The sequence below is a fragment of the Otolemur garnettii genome, unplaced genomic scaffold, assembly GCF_000181295.1.
Source record: "Otolemur garnettii isolate 467f Iridium unplaced genomic scaffold, OtoGar3 scaffold00098, whole genome shotgun sequence".
Lineage (NCBI taxonomy): Eukaryota > Metazoa > Chordata > Mammalia > Primates > Galagidae > Otolemur > Otolemur garnettii.
Genome location: NW_003852493.1, coordinates 1083847 through 1099768, shown reverse-complemented (window position 1 = coordinate 1099768; position 15922 = coordinate 1083847).

The following is a 15922-nucleotide window of genomic DNA, read 5'->3' as shown; positions in this document are numbered from 1 at the left end:
GTCTTGTTGGCTTACAGTTTATGTCACCTATGTTGGTATGTGAAAATTCTTTTTGAGATTATACTTTTACCAGACCTCATACAATACTCAGCACATACTAAACATTCAGCAATTAATTATTAATTTGCTCTCTAATATAAGAAGGATCACACTAATGGAGCAAAATCTAAACATATGTACCTCAATAAACTTTATGTTATGAAGTAAGAATAATTACAGGTACCCTCTGGGTTGTGGAACATCTAATCTCTCTACCATGGGCTGCCACTGGGTCAAAGCATTTCCTTTGGATGCCTCCGAGCCCTCCCCCCAAAGCCAAGAGCAAAACAGGGAAGAAAACATAAAATGCGCTGTAGGGTAGAAAGGGAAAGAGAAGGAAGGGAGTAAAGTCTAGCACTAAAAAAAATTAGGCATTATTAGTTAATTTCATCCTAACAAAAAAATTGTGCAAGGTGTGTATTTCTTATTCCTACTTCACAAATAAAGTCTCAGAGCTGTTTCTGATCAAAGGCAAGGCAGAAAATGTTTGCACACATGAAGCTGACTGGTTCCTTAGTTCAGAAAAATAGCAAATTAGTCCTTCCTCATTAATAAACAAGAAGAAAAAGAGAGAATGGGAGTGAGAAAAAGAGTCCCATTTATCTGCAGGTGGATATTACATGACAAAACCAGCTTACTTGCCACTTGGTCCTCTGATGACCCCTTGTTGCCCACCCTTGGTGCAGAAAAGGAAATAAGTTTGCCCTTGTTGGAGAAAGAAAAGAGAAATCTACTACAGAATTTTGGAGGATAAAATATTGCCTCCTCAGTGGATTAGAGAAATGCCTATTTCAAAATTGTACAAGGCAAGTACCAATGGTTTTCAATTCCCTAAAAATTGCTCATTCCCCTTTATGCAAACTACATTAATTGCAAAGAAAAAGACTTACAAATCAGCCACTCAATTAAAATTGCCCTTAGTTCAAATCCACCAATTTTAGACTAATTTTCTTCTGCTTAGTTAAGATAAAAGTTCACTTTTCTCTTTTCATAGCAATTCAGCAGAAAATTTCTCTCCCATGCGCTTAAAAATCCAACATATATGGAACACTGAATACTGAAATTTAGAGATTTGCACAAAAAAAATTCTTTAAATAAAATATGATGGTTATTTTGGCAGATTTTTTCGAAAATTAAAGTTACCAGAAGCAAGAAAACATATTACAGCCTAGATGCTCACTAAGTCCAGAAAAGTGGACTTTATTCTCCTATGATAGGCTACAACTTCTCTGCTGTATCTTTATCTCCCCATCAAAAAGTGAATTTTAAATAGATTAACTTTTCATTGACATTAAAAAGAAAATCTGAAGTCAAATAACTACACTGGTGATCATTTTATGTTTTTAGTTTGATTTCCATGAGCTTCTTACTCCCCTTAAGTTCTTTAAAACCTGTAAGTCATACCTTACTCACAGGACTTCAGACATTGCCATGCCTAAATTGTGTATTTAGTAACTAGTTTTTTTAATTGATTTGAAAACAAAAAGATTTGTAGTTCTCTTTAATATATTGAAAACTCCGAAAACAAAAAAGAATATCTGTAGAGGAGAGGCTGTAAGTTAGAAGCCCATCCACTTAACTAGCCTGGGTGCACATAGGGGATTAGAGAAACGCCTAAAAATCAATTGATTTTTCTTTCTTCAATCTCCAATACAAACTGCTTTCCTACCACTACACAGTTGAGGTTGCTTTTAGGGGCCAACTTAAATTCATGGTGACACTGGAATTTTGTTCTGCAGTAGGTCCTTGGACCATGGATTCGAAGAATGAGCACATGGACCACAGATCAGTGGTAAGATAGGACTTTTACTAGAGGTCAGAAAAGAATACAGAAGTAAAAAGCAGCAGAGCTTCTGGAAGGGTGATAGAACTGAAGAACTCTCTCAGGAATCTCCACATGGACTCTTTTATCTAGAGGTTTTAAGTCTAGAGGATTACACAGGGCTGGCAGTTGGTCCTTTACAGTCTTTGTCCCTGAGAAGGGATTAGGGTGCATGCTCCTACCCAAAGTGGAACCACCCCAAAAAACCATTACAGGCTGCTTTGTTCATGATCTTATCAGAGCCCAGAGGGTGTGTCCTGAAAAATGTTGTCTGCTTGTGCCTGGAAATGGGGGTCTGCCCTCTGAGCTCACTTGGGCCTAGAGAATGGGGGGCTCCCTGTCTAGCCCTGAGTGATGGAATCCTGTATCAATGGCATAAAACAATTCCTAGCCTGAATCACACTTATACTTCTATATAATTAACTCTGGTAGCTTTTTAAATACTCTCAAGAAAAATGAAACAGAATTTTAACTAAAAAATGACTACATTAAATGTGGATGCAGCGTGTTCTAGATGAGATATTAATTTTTCAATGTTTAGAAGAGCTGCTTTTGAAAATCAAACAAATTCCACATAAAGGTCCAGATTCCTGTCTTACCTTTAAATAATAGAAGATCTTGTAGGACTGGACATTAATTTCAATATGACAACAATCAATTGGAGTGAGTGATGGAGGTCTCCTTTGGACAGGAACACCTTCACCTTTCTACAGGCCAGACCACCCTCTGCATGCAGCCAGTAGGCTTCACTCATCTAGATTACCTTCATCAAAGAGTCGGTGCTTCAAAAATCTGTTCATTTTTTTTCATTACTTAAAAAATGCTGAGTGCTGAGTTTTAACAATGCTTTTTGCTTTCAATGGACTCCAGGCAAAGCCATTCAGGGTGAAGATTTACAGAGAAATAGAAAGTCTTCATATTCCATTTGGTTCATGGTAGTTAATCATCCACCTGTCTGATGACACAGTTAGGCCCTCACAACCAACCAAGATTTATAAACAGAGAAGTACCACAAACAATAAGCACTTTTGGGGGTTGGGGGAGGGAACAGTTCATTACATTTTACTCCTTTCCCCACAAAAATGTGCTTGCTGACTTACAAAGGAAGGGACAGAAAATGGATATTTGCTATCTAAATCCTTTCACCATCAACTTCTTTTCGAAGTTCTCCTGGTATGACTTCAAATATCTTATCTTATTTTCCACATTAACACACTTCCACTCTTTCAATGCACCATACAACTACTTCAAACAGTCCATCAAAATGCCTTCCATATCTCTTCCCCTGTGATTCTTAATATTCTTCTGTGTTGTGAAGGCTTACAGTGCATTTGATTTTTCTGCCACTTATCATTGGTTCGTAATAGGTCTGGACACAGTGTTTTGATAATGCCCATTTCCCTCTGATACCACAGTGCCTTTTAATTGCAAATTGGAGGCTCTACTGAGCAATCAATCAAGAAATTTATTCTCAGCAGTATATGTGTTATCATATAATTTAGATTAATTAATTAAAAATAAACTAATTAAGCACCTTAAAGCAGAAAGTAGAAAGGTGTGGAGAGCTGGCTGTGAGGCAGCAGGGCTCCCGCAGTCAGGGGAACATTCAGGGAATGAACCCCCAACTGCTTATCCTCCTTTCCCAAAACAACCATATTCCTTCTTCATGCTCTCTCTGCCAGAAGTTACGTAGCTCTTTCTTTGTCTAGTTAATTTTTAAGAACTATGCAGAGATCCTTGTGATCTTTCCCTTCTTCTTATCCTATATTAACAAGTTGAGCAGAAATCATTAACAGGATGGTTTGTCTTTACTAAAGTCATTCACATTTTCCAGTCATACTGTAAGACCAAGGATACGTCTTTTGTCTATGCTACTTCCCCGTAGACAACCCTGTGAGATACTATAAAATGAAGCTGAGTTTGTGCTTTGGTGCTGGCTGTAGCCATCAGCTCAGTCAGACCTCCGGACCCCATCTTTTGTCCCCGTCTTCTCTTATGTTGTATTTTCTCCATCCCCGCCACTTCCACTCTGGCTTGTGATAGAAAGGCACTGATAAACCTGAAAACATACTTGATTTTTCTTTCTTCAACTCTCAGTACAAACTGCTTTCCTACCACTACACAGTTGAGGTTGCTTTTAGGTACCAACATAAATTCATGGCATACAACAATTCCTAGCCTTAATCACACTTATACTTCTATATAATTAACTCTGGTAGCTTTTAAAATACCCTCAAGAGAAATGAAACAGAATTTTCAACTAAACAATGACTGCATTGAATGTGGATTTTCAAAATGGAAGTATTTAATATGAGATATATGAGGTTGGCAGAAATTATCCAGCCATGTATGTCTCAAATTCTCATAGTACATGGCTGGATACTTTCTGGACAGCCTATATCTATCTATCTATATATATAAAACATCTGCCTGCAACCTTTTTAAAGTGTGTATATGTGTGATCATTACATATTTCTGCGAGCTTAACAGGCTCTCTTAATTGTCAACTTCATGCTTCACAGACACCAATAAGCTGGTTTCCTTAGCAATGGTTACTAAGCACTTAGGAGATATTGAAATTTTCTTTTTATTGTAATATGTGCTATACTTTTTCCCCCTAGAAATCTGCCTGATTATTTTTACAGGGTAAAATGACTTAATTTAAATTTTCTTCAAAGCAAGGTACAGTGTCCAGCACATCTGGTGTCTGGTGCTTTACTACCGAAAGAACCTGGACATTTGAACCAATTTCTTAAACATATTAAAATATGGATGGCTAAAGAAATGAATTTCAGAAATAGACCTTTAGAGATTCCTATAATCACAATATGTATATAATGATACCATGTAGTGCTTTTCACACACAAAATGTTTTTCACAAAATTAAATAGAAAATTCATCTTAATTCACTTGGAGTTTGTAACTATTCTCTTTATTAATAATCTTTACATTTTAGACTTTTAACTGACTATTGATTGATGTTTCAGTCTGTCACATATTTATATTATGCATTATTTTGTCATAGAGTAAAGTTTTAAGTATTTAGTAATGTAAGTATCTTTATTGTCTATCATTTCAGATTTGCCCCTAATTTATACATTTCACATTCAGGCCTCAATATTACACTTTAGTTATATACTAAGTAAAAAATAAGAAAGTTGAACTAAATAAAGTTAAAATATTGTTTTGTTCCTAAGTAAAAATGATTTAGTCCTGAAGCAGGTGGATAAGGTAAAGAAGGGCCAGACTAGGGAAGAAATTGATTGTATCAAGTGGCTATCCTTAGCAGATCTAGGGCCTTATTATCCAAGCTGAGGATCACCCTAATTTGCTCAGCAAAAGCTCAATCTTGGTTATCAGCATTGTTTATTCCTAGATTAGCTACTGTATCACATTGAGTTTTCACTCTTGTGCAATTAGCTGTATGACATTATTTTCCTATACACTACTATCCCACTGGGGGAAATGATTAGGAAATCCTTTGTGTAAATATGTTTTTTGTTTCTGCCGAGAAAAAAGCATCACAGATAACAATATAAATGCAGGGAAATCAGCCATTTCAATATTTAATACTGGCTTCAAGTCATTGCTTATAAAGTTGAGATGATTGTTCAACAAAATATTAATTTCTAAAATTCACATAGTCTTACATAAGGTTGACTGTGTTAGACATGAGCAGGGCAGGGGTGGTCAGGCTGACCCAGGCTATTATTGGAATGGGGCTGATTAAGACCCTCTGGCTAGGATATTCTGGGAAGGAGGTTGATCAATGCCCTAGGACATTCCAGTATGAACAGACAGATACGATCAGGTTGACCTGGTCTATCTACGGAGTAGGTTTGAGCAAGACCCTGGGTGGACCAATCAGAAAATGAGTAAAAAGGAGAGGCTTTTCCAAGGAGCAGTTGATACTTCCTCAAAATTGTGCACAAAATCTAAAAACTTTGTTTTCCACAGGGCCCACAGTTATTAGGACAGGGCACAGCCTGCCTTACAGGTTGAAAATAAATTCTCTCTTCCTTGCTAAACTCCTGCTAGTTTCATTCAACTATTTCAGTGACTCCTTTGAACCTCCACACTTCTCCAACAACTGGACTCCTGTGTGTCCTAACTGATCCTTTTTTTTTCAAGCCCAAAGTTTGATCATATGATCATACCATCACTTATTGATTCTGATCCCATATGTTTATAGATGAATATTATCAGCATTACACTAATGTCACTTAGATTCCAGATCCACATTTCCAGCTATATTACATACAAAAAAACCCCCCAAAACATTTAATCCTACAGGCAAGATATCCATAATCTGTTATCTCTACCTCCTTTCCTCTTTCTCACTTTCTCTTTCTTATTAATGACACCATCATCGTCTGCTAGTTCTATGGTAAACTTGAATGATGTTCACCAGTATTTCTGGTTCTCTTCTCCATCTGTGCCCACAAGAATATTCCACTTATCCATCCCCTTAACACAGCCTTGTGACATAGTGAGAAAAAAAAAGCCTTTGTTGGATTAAACTATTAAAATTTGGGGATTGTTACTAAACTATAACTGAGTTGGCTTTGACTGTTAGATCGCTTCTCAAATATCAAACCTGATGTCATTGAATTAGTCAAGATTAAGCTCAGGTAGATGTAACGTGAAATTTTAAAAGGCAAATGACAAAAATACATTTTATCTTGATTTCTATGCCATGAAAAAGTGTTCAGAGGGAAGAGTTCTTGGACTGCCGTGTGAACATGCTGCAGTGATTCAGGCTTCTACCTCCTCGCTTCCGATCACAAGAGCATTTGTAGCAATTTGGCTTCCAGTTCACAGCACCCAAAAGCTGGTAGTGCTCCAGCACATCTTGTCCACATCTCAGCAGTGGAGGGAAGGAATGGAAGAAGGGAGCACTTCTCTTTGAATGAGAATTTCTGGAAGTTGCACTTATACCTCACAGGGTAAAATTTAATCACATGGCCACAACTAGCTACAGCAGCTATAAAATACAGTCTTTTAGCTAGGTGGCAATGTGTCCAGCTAAAATCCTGGCTGATGTGTTTAAGTAAAAAAGAGAGAATAAATATTGAATAGTAACTGGCAGTGTCAGCCCCAGTTACATTTGAATGGAATGTTCACCCCATGTTCACATCATTAAGTTTTATCAGTCTGTCAATTCTGACTTTTCCATTTTGCTCCAATGATAATAAACAAGGGGTCTTGGCTAGAACTATGGCAATCAGTTAGCTGCTCTTCCTCCATCCCTTTCATCCTTTCCCTTGAGAACTGAAATTTATGTTTAATGTTCTATATGATCATAGTCTGCATAATCCTTCACTCTTCCATAGCCCCTCTTAATAACTCTCCCTTAACCATAACAGGGAGTTTTAATTACTTAGTGTGAAATTCAAGACTTCAGTAGCAAATTTGCTCATAATAAATGTTTACACCATCCTTTCCCACTAGACTATGTACACTCACATACAGCCGTCCCTTGGTATCTGAGGGGCATTGGTTCCAGAATCACATCCCACCACTCCATCCCTTATGGATACCAAAATCTACAGATGCTATAACTCTGTATGTAAAATGATGCAATATTTCATGTAACATAACCTATGCACACCCTCCTCTATAGCTGGAATCATCTTTGGATTATTTATAATGCCTAAAATATAAAGTAAAGGCTATGTAAATAGTTTTTGTTTGGAGAATAATGACAAGTAAACAAAGTCTATGCATGTTCAGTATATGTGCAACCCCCATTTTTCCCCAAATATTTTATATCTCTGATTTGTTGAATCCACAAAGCTGGTAGCCACAGATAAGAAGTGCTGCTCTGGGGATTATTCATTCTTCTTCAGAGTGGGGAGCACCTGCCTCCACTTATCATGGTCATTCCCATCTTTCAAGCACCAGCTGAAATATCGCTTCCTCTAGGAAAAGTTTCCACGTCTTTCAGGACATGAAAATTATTCTTTCTTACTTCTTCTACCAAAATATTATTCATAGTTCTTTTCAGCACTTCAATTGGTATTTCTGTATGTATATGTCTATCTCATTGGATCATAAGATCTTTCAGTACAAGGACTGCATTTCTTTCTTTTGTACATTTAAAGTTTTCTATTCCTGATAGATTGTCAGGAGATGATTGTTGAATTAGTGTGTGTATGTGCTTTAGTGTCACAGAGATAATATGTATACAACAAATATTAAGATACGATTATAAATGATTCCTCTTACAGTTCTTCTGTAGTGTTATCCACAGTTAAGGCAGCATTGACTCTAAATCAGATTCCCACCTTCTTCGTAGACCTATCATTATTTATCTTAAATATCTTTGATGTCCAAATTAAGAGACCTAATCTGAGTAAATGAAACAATGTTGTCATATTAGCTGCTTTATTTTTAATATGAAGTTTAATTGCTTTCTAATCAGCTAGATTAGATCCCAATAAACTGTATTTCCTTACAAGAACCTGGTAAGTATTGATTTTTAATTGCCTGATCTCTACATTAAATCAATGAGTGGGTTCTTCTTAGAAAACCTAGGCTCACTTAGTTGGTCTCTCACCTTTTTCAAAATAATCCCATTAGTACCAATGTTAAGAAATAAAAATACTACCTGTGTCATAAATTTGCTTGCTCAAGAGCCAGATGGAGGATAAATGCCCAGATATGTGTTCTAAAAGCAACATTATTTGGTCGTTATTAGAGTCCAATTTATGGACTAGTGAGGTCTTTCAAAATGAATTTTGTTCATTTCATTTCAATTAAAAGTTCATAGTGCATAATCATAACTAAGGATAGGGGAGTCCTTATAATACATGCATCTCATTTCCTTGGGCTGCTACTAAGAATTATCCCCACTCCAGGATTCAGGGACAGATCCTATTTGGCCACAATTTTCTCCATGAGATAAGGACCTGCTGCAGCACTTTTGAGCCCATGAGGGAATATGGCTAACAAGCTAAGGAGGAAATGCCAAAAGAATCCCAGATAGATAAAGTAGATTTCCAAATTAATCAGTGCCTGTAGTCTGTCAACACTGGACATGTCAGGGTGTGAACCAACACATTCTTTTTATTGCTTAAGCCAGTTTGAGTTGGCTTCAAAACCAATGCATTATCCAAATTAAAGGCCTACGGTCAGAAAAGATTGCCCCATATCTGCAACTGAGCCATCATCACATTTTTCGAGCACTTGAAAGGGAAATTAGATGCTTTGGAAACATAAACTAACTGATAATTCTTTAAAAAGTAAATTCACCAACGAGAATAAGAAAACATTGCTTAAATCTGGCCTCTAGAAACATTTAAGGATGAATACTGCTGACCAGTTCACACACTTCTGAAAGAAAGGCAGTGACTTGGAACAAAATACCTTGAATTTAAGTGGCCTAAGGCAGCCACCCCCTTGACTATTTAGCAATTATTGATCCAGTTTTCTCGGTTCAAGGGATCTAAGCAAATAATACCTATAAAACATTTACTTTATTTTCGCAGCTACTGTTCCCATGCTGATATCGCAAACTGTATACTCCAAGCACACTTAAGTATGTGTTATTTAAGTAATTAAGTGCTTCCTAGCAGTAATTTGTTAAAGGCTGAAGAACTGGCATTTACTCAAAAAAGCATAATGTTATTAACTCTGTTATTTATCCTTCTGAGAACATTGGCTCTGTATAATACAGTAAGAATAAAGCTGCAAAGAAAATAGCATATAAATGAAAGGTCAACATACTGAAGCTAATCATCTAATTACTCCATGACACAGAATAGGAAACATTTTAATTTTCATACTTTATTCTTGAATTTGAAGCTTCCTGAGACTCTACAGAATAATACAAACTTCATTTGGCACTGAAGAAAATGGCAAAGATAATAAAGAAATGACTCAAACATGTGAAAGTTCTATTAATAAATTACATCCTTTGCTGAAAGATATAGTCCAATTTAATACTGAATTTAAATATTTAGTTACTTTGTGAAAATATTTAAGAAAAGCAATTTTCATCCATCCTCTTTGGCTGGTTCTTGGTCTCTTTTTATTGTTAATTTATTTGCTCTGAGCATATGTAAGTGCACATTAATTATTAGTCACTGTATTAGTTTGCTAGGGCTATGTCTTAGCCCATTTTGTATTGCCACAGTGGCATACCTGAGGCTGGGTAATTTACAAAGAACAGAGGCTCATTTAGCTCACAGTTCTGCAGGCTGTACAAGAAGCATGGCTCAGGCATCTGTTCATCTTCTGGTGAGGGCTTCAGACTGCTTTCACTCATGGTGGAAAACAAAGGGGCCCAGCATGTGCAGAAACCATATGGCAAGAGAGGAAGGGGAGGCGGTGGGGGTTGCCAGGCTGTCTTTAATAACCAGATGTCTCAGGAATGAATAGAGTGAAAACTCATCCCCTAACTAAAAAGGGCATGAATCAATTCATGAGGGAGCCACCTCCATAACCCAAACACCGCCCACTAAGCTCTACCTTCCAATACAACCACACTGGCGATTAAATTTTAGCATGAGATTTAGAGCAGACAAACTATATCCAAACCAAAGTAGGCTGCTCTAACAAAATACCACAGACTGGCTAGTGTAAATAACAGAAATTTATTTTCTGATATTTTTAGAGCTAGATGTCCAAGGTCAAGGTGCCAATAGGATTGGATTCTTCTAATGGCTGCCCTCTTCTTGCTTCTTTACACAGTCTTCCCTCTGTGCATTAGCATCCCAGGAGTCTCTTCTTTAAGAGCATCAGTTACTGCCAGGAGCAGGGGTTCACACCTGTAATCCTAACACTTTGGGAGGCTGAGGTGGGTGGATCTCCTGAGTGCAGTAGTTCAAGTCCAGCCTGAGCAAGAGTGAGAATCTGTCTCCACTAAAAGAGAGAGAGAGAGAGAGAGAGAGAAAATAACAGCATAATTTATGTAGGAGTAGGCTTCAACCTAATGACCTCATTTAATTTCCCCTTTAAAGACCTTATCTCCAAATACATTTATATGATGCGATATTGAGTACTGAGACTTCAACATATGAATTTTTAAGTAATAAATCCAGCCCATAATAGTCACCTTGCTTTTCTTGATGTAAATTGTATCAGTTATAAATATACTCATGTTCACCATCTTGTCTCAATAGTTACAATAGAGCAGAGAGCATATCCTAATGTATGTTCCTGTCATGGAAAAAGTATCTGACAGGGAGAAGATATTTAATCAATATTTGTTGACTAAATAAATATAGATGTAATATATAAGATCTTTTTAATAAATTAATATGTACACACATATGTTCCATAGCCTTGTGGACTAAATGCAACCTCACATAAATGGAACTCATTCTCTTCTTCTCACGAATCCCTTTCTTCACCCACTGCCCCAGCTAAATCCTTAACCTCTCCTTTCCTTTTCCTGCCAATCAGTCATCACTTCTTACAGATTCTACCTCATTAGTATGTGTTGGACCCATGCATTTGTCTTTACTCACCTCACAAAGTTTATCTCCCATATTATTATAACACACTTGTACCAGACACCTGAAACACAAAGATTATTCTCTGTGTTGGCAGTCTTCTTAGCTGTTCTTCTAAAACCCTTCAGTTGCCTCCATTGTTCTCAGCATAACTCCTGACCTCCTTCATAAGGCCCCACGTGAACTTGCCATTTCTTATCCTCTTCCTGTCTTATAATTCTCCACGTCATAGCCAATGGGCAATGGTCCAGTGATAATAAATGACATAGAGGTTGTCAAGTCAGCCATGCGCTCTGTCTCTTCTGATCATTACCCATATGTTCCTTTCTTAACCTAAGACATTCTTCCCATATTTCTCTTACTTTTCCTTATAATTATCAAGATTCTACATGAACTTTAGCACTCAGCCGAAGGGTTACTCCTGTTGGAAGTTTTTGCTGAACACACATCTGAGGACTTCTTCTTTGTTTCTGTTATCAGAAGTTAGTTAAAGGAAAGACCAGAAAATTTAGAACTATTATGAACATAACGATAATTGAGTAAAGTGGCTAGGCCTCAACTTAAAATAGCAATAGCAGGAATCACTAGGCTTTATACATGCAAACAAAAACCTGTTACAAATTATCATGGGAAAAGACAACATTTACAATAACAACTTAGATAAAATACCAAGAATAGCAGGAATTATAAAAGATCTCTGCAAAGAAAAATTTGAAACGCAAGTGAAGAATACAAATAAAGACTTGAACAAAAACAGAAGTCTGCCTTTCTGGCTGAGTAGACTCATAAAGATGCCACTTACTCATAAGGGAATCTATAAATTTTATATTTGTCCAATAAAAATACCAGTAATTTTTTAATTTGATAAGCAGATTCCAAAAGTCAAACAGAAAATAAATTAACAAGAATAGCCACAAAACATTGTAGGAAAAATATGAGTAATACCTCACTCATAATATCACAAGAAATTCCTGATGAATCATAGATTTGAATGTAAAGTTTGAAGCCATAAAAGTAGTAAAAGGAGACATTAGATACTTTCTTTGTACAATTTTTGGATGAAAACAGCCTTTTAAGTTGTGCCAAATTCCAGAAGCCACTAAATGATAAACCAAAATTTTCTATCAAACCCACTATAGTCAATGTCCCAGGTAGAAAAATATGATGAACTTAAATTGAGTGATTTTAGGAGTGTTGAACGAAAGAACTATCTATAAAGCTCAGTGTAGAATATAGAGAAAATACTAGCAATAGTGCCTTGTCTGAGAACTGGTAATAGCAAGAAATATTATCCTTTCTAAGTCAAAGAGGTGAGGGAAGAAACACTTACTGGACCCAGAAAGAAATATCTCTTAAAGGGCTGCCTGGCAAGGAGGAGACCAGGGTAATTAACCGCCTTCCTCACTCTCCTCCCATTTTATAATCTCCTGTCAGCACTCCTGTTTGGTAGATCTTTGCCACATCCCTCAGTCAGTCCATAGAGTTCATTTTCTTAAAGCATAAAAGCTGAAACACCGCAGTAAGCAGAATTAAGAATTTAAAAGGTAGGTTTATTGGATTGGACACATGTAAAGAGGATTGTGAACTAGAACGTAAGTCAGTGTAAAATACAAGATTGAAACACCAAAAGAAAAAGAAAAGAAATATTGGAAAAGTGTAAGAGATATAGATCCATTGTTAAGAGCTCTAAAAGAAAAAATAGTCTAAAGCAGCGGTTCTCAACCTGTGGGTTGCAACCCCTTTTTCACAATGAAAATAAATTGAGGCATTAGGAAGGTTGAGAACCACTGGTCTAGAGAGTATGTGACAAAGGCTACGTTTGAAGATACACTGTCTGTGAACTTCTAAAATTAACAAATAGAAAAACTGGATATCTGCATGCAAAAGAATGAAGTTGAAACTTCACCTTACACCACATACAAAAAATTAATTCAGATTGGATCAAAGATCTAATGTAAGAGTTAAATCAATAAAAACATTTAGAAAAATAATCATAAGAAAAATGCTTTATGGCATTGGATTTGGCAATGATTTTTGTTGCCTGGGCAGGAAAAGCATGGGCAAGAAAAGAACTAGATAAGTTTGAGATCATAGTTAACTTTTGTACATTAAAAGACACTATCAACAAAAATGAGAGCAAATAGGATAAGCAAATCCACGTGGATGGAGAACAGATCTGTAATGGAGCTGGCCACCAGGACAGCATCATTTTCTGGGATGAAGAATCTCCTCTGTAGTTTGATTATAGTGGTGATTATATGACTGCGGTATTTGTCAAAACTCTTAGAACTATTCACCAAAAAGTGTTCCTTTTACCATGTACAATGTTTAAAATAAATACAGATGGTTCCTAACCAAAAAATTTTAAAGAAAAAAGAATGAGAGTCCCAGCATGGTGGCTCACACCTATAATCCTAGCACTCTGGGAGGCTAAGGTGGGTGGATTGCCTAAGCTCAGGAGTTTGAGACCAGCCTGAGCCAGAGCTAGACCCCATCTCTAAAAATAGCTGGGTGTTGTGGTGGGTACTTACTTCCCAGCTAATATTGGGAGGCTGAGGCAAGAGAATCGCTTAAACCCAAGAGTTTGAGGGTGACATAGCATTCTACCAAGAGCAACAAAGTGAGACTCTGTATCAAAAAAAAAAAAAAAAAAGAATGAGAGAAAATATTTGGTAAATATGAAGATATGACATACCAAGTCATAGTAGTAAGTCTGCTAAGAGGTCACTGTCTAAAATACATAAAGAACTCATAGAATTCAACAATAAAAAATAATTTGATTAAAAATGGGTAAAGAACTTGAACAGATATTTATCCAAAGAAGAAATATAAATGGCTAATAAGTACATGAAAAGATACTCACTATCACTAATCCTTGGAAATCAAACTGCATTGAGATACCACTTCACACCCATTTGCATTGCTAATGGGTAACACATGCTAGCAAACATGTGGAGAATGTTAAATAGTGCACTATTGGTGGGAGTGTAAAACGGTGCTATAAAAAAAGGGGATGGCAGTTCCTCGAAAAAATTAGAAGTAGAATTACTGGGCGATCCAGTAATTTTATTTCCGAAAGAATTGAAAGCAGAGATATTTGCATGCCAATGATTGTAGCAGCATTATTCACAATAGCTAAAAGGAGGAAACAGCCCAAACATCCACTGATGGATATATGAGTGAATGCAATGTGATATATACATACAACTACATATTATTATTCAATCTTAAAAAGAAAGGAAATTCTGATGCATGTGACAATATGGACAAAACTTGAAGACATGACACTAAATTAATAAACCAGACACAAAAGGACAAAAGCTGTATGACTCCACTTTTGTGAGGTACTTAGTGTGGTCAAATTCATAAAGACAAAGTGGAGTCGTGGCTGTGATAGGCTGGGGAAGGACACTGGAGAGGTATTATTTAATGCATGTGCAGTTTCTATTTGGGAAGATGAATAAGTTCTAGAGGTGGATGGTAGTGATGGTTCACAACAACGGGCATGCACTTAATGCCCCTAAATTGTACACCTAAAAATGGTTAAGTGGGTAGATGCTCATTTTTTGAAAAGAAGTGAATTCTCCACAAATTGGCCTATTGATGCAATACAATTCAATCAAAATTGTACATTAGGATGGTCAGGTCAGAAGCAAACAACCAAAGGGAGGTGGGAAGATGGGGCTAAGTGTCACCGAGTAGACACAGAAATTGGATTTGGTACTTTGAGAAAAATAAAATCTTGGCTTGACAATTTTCACTTCTAAGCTCAGTAAGTCATACATATTAGGAGAATTATATGATTTTTTTTATAATGATTAAAAAGGTTTGTGGTAAATGCATTTTAAATTTCTTAGTCAACTAGGACAACATATTTGTGTGACTTAACCAACATTCTTTCTTGTTCAATGATTTTCAATAAAGTATATTACACACACACACATGCAATTTTTTAAAAAGGGCAAAAGCGATAAACTGATGGGTCACAGAGAAAAATAGAATGGCCAGTAATCATGAAAATTATATTAGCTTCAGACATTTAATTGCACGGTTTGACTTAAAATGTTAATTTATCTCTGTTGTCTTATACAACTCTGCTAAAATGATGGTAAATGGATATCAATAGAAAAAAAAGCAATAATGATACTCTAAAAGAGGACAAAGGAATGGTTGTTTATGTAAAAAAATAAAGAGAGTTTAAGGATCAATACCCGCACAGAGGATGCCAATTCAAGCCATAGTAATATATAAAGCAAAACCCATATAAGGCTCAGGATTGAGGCACCATTTTCTTCCAAAGGAGTAGGTGAACGGTGGAATAGAAAGCATAATGGCCAATTTAAAAAAAGCATGAGAGGGAGTTAAAACCCCGGTCTCTTCTGCTTTCCTGCTAGCTAGCTCCATGTTTATTCCTCTCTGAGGGAAACTGGAAAATTTTTTTTCCTGAAAAAAAATGGAACCACAGAAGTTCCACATTCAGAGAAACTAGTCAATAGAGTGAGGGGGTGAGGCATTGTAATAAATGTAGGAGATATCCCCCCATTAAATAGTACTCCACTAACCTGTTTCTGAGCTTGTCTGAATAGATTATCAGCAGCCAGGC